The sequence below is a fragment of the Blennius ocellaris genome (assembly GCF_963422515.1).
Source record: "Blennius ocellaris genome assembly, chromosome: 1".
In the NCBI taxonomy this organism is placed as follows: Eukaryota; Metazoa; Chordata; class Actinopteri; order Blenniiformes; family Blenniidae; genus Blennius; species Blennius ocellaris.
In genome coordinates, this window is record NC_137650.1 from 11,789,602 (window position 1) to 11,793,595 (window position 3,994).

Genomic DNA, 3,994 nt, shown 5'->3' on the forward strand with positions numbered 1-3,994 from the left:
CCTGTGTTGGGACACATAATTGTTTGGTGTCATCAATATGAAAAATTCATTTACAGAAGGTTGCGTTGTATCGTGGTAACCTTTATCTAGTCTTTATCTAGTTTTGGTTAAAGTTTAAAGAAGGCAGCGCTTTTTAGCTGCACGTATTGCTTAACCCTAAAAGAAGGGATTTTTCAGTGTGGCTTGATGATTCTTTAATCATTAAACTGGTGTTCAGCTGGCAGAATAGAATATCGACTCAGAGCAATTCTTCCGCGGCGCTCGCCACAGTATTTATACACGATTACTCTGCTCACTGCTCTCACAGCTGGAAGCGGCTGTGAGAGTAAATGTTTTCTTCGAGAAAATGTGAAATTGGATAATTTCCCATGGCACACCTGACTATATCTCGCGGAACACCAGTGTGCCGCGGCACAGTGGTTGAAAAACACTGTTGAAGTCTATATTAACAATATAAAGTCATTCTCAACAATGCTTTATGAACAGGAATCAAATAAATACAGAAAAAAAGTATTTCCCAATTTCTTTTTTAAATTTTTACTCACTCAGTGTGAAACCTGGACCTGATGGATGAACACAGAGCTGACATCCTGGTTAAATTCTTCCTTTTCAAAAACTTCTCCATCACTGTCACTGACACAGTACTTTGATACAAGATGGGAGCAGCAGGTGGTGGTGATTAACCAGACAGACCTCTGTTAAGTTTCATTCCACCGGAAACGCTCTGTGCTGCCATCTAGTGGTGAAGAGTATTGTAGCGATCACGGAGTTGGTCGCTGCAGGGCATGATGGGAGTTCAGGTTATGTGTTGCCGGAGGTTCTTGATGGTTATTGTTGGGGTTGTTGTGTGTGTTGATTTGTGCTTGTGTTGTGTTTTTGTTCCATCTAGTTTGGTTTGGTTTGATGGAGGTTGGTGTGCAACCATGAATGAGAAATGTGTGGTGTGGAGTTTCATCCTGTTATGAACTTCTTGCATGTGTTCATGTCAGAGTAAAAGCTTCTGGTGTTCAACTGGTAGAATAGAATTTTGACTCAGAGCAATTCATCTGTGGTGCCCTTTGAGAGTAAATGTTTTCTTAGACAAAGTGTGAAATTGAATAATTTCCCACGGCACACCTGACTATATCTCGCGGCACAGTGGTTGAAAAACACAGATCTAGTCTTTATCTATTTTCGGTGAAGTTTAAAGAATACAGCGATTTACAGCTGAACTCATGTTAATTGAAGTCGCTACAGAGCATCGAACCATGTGCGACAATCGAACAGACGTGCTATGTTGCGCTAGCAATGGAAGGTTTCATCAAAAACCTGACTTCTTCTGGACTAGTTTGAGTAAAAAATGGGTTTTACACCTTCGTCATTACGCAAGAACGTGGTACGAAAGCAGGTTAAAGCGTTGAAAAAAAGAACTGAATTTCTCTATTGGGGGCAAAAAAATGTGTGGCCTGTATGGGGATCAAACCCATGACCTTGGCATTAGTAGCACAACACTCTAACCAACTGAGCTGAAAGGTCTTTTTTCAGGTGGGTTGTTTATATTACGAGTTGTAGTTAATTATTTTGTCTAGTTTGGTTTGGTTTGTTGAATGTTGGTGTGCAACCATGAGTGTGCAATGTGTTGTGTGGAGTCTCATCCTGTTATGAAGTTCCGGTTGCGTGTGTTCATGTCAAAGTAAAAACCTCTGGTGTTCAGCTGATAGAATAGAGTTTTGACTCAGAGCAATTCTTCCGTGGCGCTCACGCCACAGTATTTAAACACGATTGCTCCCACAGCTGAAAGCGGCTGTGAGAGTAAATGTTTTCTTAGAGAAAATGTGAAATTGGATAATTTTCCACGGCACACCTGACTATATCTCGGCACAGTGGTTGAAAAACACTGATCTAACCATTAAAGCGCCACTATAGCACACATGTATCTTTACCTTTCCCTCCTCACCAAGTCCTAAGAGTTTCAACATATAATTATTGTCTTTTATATCAACTCAGCAAATGTATTGCCCATTATTCACTCTTGAAAATAATCTAGTTTCTGACTAAAACTGTAATTCAAGTCTGATCTGTGTTGTCAAGCATCGACAATGTGTGTATATGACTTCAGTGCCGCTGTCCTGCCAAAAAAGGTTCAAGATGCATTAAAAGTCAGCATATCAATACAGTTTCATGTCATCTTTTTGTTTTGTTTATTAAGTAAGTTGCCCTACTTCTACTTAAGTAGAGATTTTGATTACTTTTGCCACTTTAGCTTGTTGTTAATCTGTCTTTTTTCCCCCTCATTCATATTCGTTTGCATCTTAATTTGACCATTGTTGTTTTTTTATGACATTTTTTGTGCAACTTTAGCTATTTTTGGTATTTTATTATCATGCTGTATTGTATTTCTTGCAGTTTGATATACGTATTCATAGCTTTTTGTTACATTGCAGATCTGTTTCCTTACAATTTTGACACCTTTGTAGTATTTTTGAGTTCTCTTGCAGCGTTGTCGTCATTCTCTGTAACTAAGTTGTGGTTTTCTCACCTCTTTATAGTCACTCATGTCATTTAGCACGCCATTGTGGTCATTTATTTTCTCTTTCAATGTCAATCTTTTGGCAGTGTTTTGTCACTGTGATTTTCCACATTAATTCACATCTGTGTGTCTTTTTTTTTAATCATTCTGATTCTGTGGTCTGTGGGCACTGTGGGACTTTATTGGATCTCTGTTGTGTCAATCTGTTTGGTAACTGTGTGTCTATTTGCAGCCACTTTCAGCTTGACATTTTGCTAAATTCTTTGGTGGGCCTCTTTCTGGTGATTGATTTTCACTCTCTCTGTTCACGCTGTGAGTCTCTTTGGTTATTCTGTGACCTTTATTATTAAATATTGTAGAATTTTGTAGCCCCTCTGTACCGTATTGTGCTGATATTGTTGTTTGCTCAGCTTTTTAGCAGTTATTGGTACATTTTGGTTTTTTGCGACCTTATAGCTCTTTTGTTTCTTTGTGTTGTTTGAGGCCCTTCAAGCCTTTGGACCGATGTGTCTTTTAATCCCTCTGTGATAACTGGTATTAGTAGCACTTATCATGAGGAGCAGAGTAGACAATGTTACAGTAATTCCACTCCAGGTGTTTCTGAATAACAACTACAGATTGCAGAAAAATGAAGGTGGAAGAGGTCCAGGAGGAGGCCCTGTTCATCTTCTCAGAACATGAATTTATGTCTTCTGTTTGACTATATAGTGTTGCTGTGACACATTAACTGAGCTGTCAGTACCATGTAAGCCTGCCTAATTCTGGACATTTACATTTCATGGAATGAGAGTAAAACTAAAGCCACTGTTGGCTCAAGGAGGACAGAAAGATCCTGCATGACAGGGGATCATTTGCCCTGCAGCTCCCTGAATACGACGCTCCCTCCCTGACCACCTGAGAACATAAATCTATTTGGAAATTGCCAATTTCTTTTGTTGTTTTTTTTTGCTTCCATACCTTTCATTTACTCTCTTATACATCCATTAACCACTATAAAAGGTAAACCTATTCAAATAATCATTAAGATAAATAGCTCATGATGCACAACCAAAAGTTTGACTCAATCTTACAGCATCACAGATGCATCAGATTACTGAAATGGGGAGAGGAAAAAAGTACACAAACTACTGAGGAAACACAAACTCTTGTAACCACTCGTTACAACGGAGGTCTGCAGAAGAGCGTCTCTGACTGCACCAACGCATCGAACATGAAGCAGCAGTGTCACTGCAGTTGAGTCTCCATTTCTGCTGCCACGTTTGTCCGTCCTCATGTTTTGAATTCCACATCCGTCGCCTGAATTTCAATGTTGATATACAGTTTCTGAGTAAAACGTGTCCGTGCTCACATCTTCAGCTTTGTAAGAAATGACGAGAGAAAAACAGACGATCAATTCAATTGCATTTTTATTATCTTGTTACAAATATTCTTGCTGTGGACACCAGTCAATCGGGGGAGTCCTCCCCATCATTGGGACACATCTGA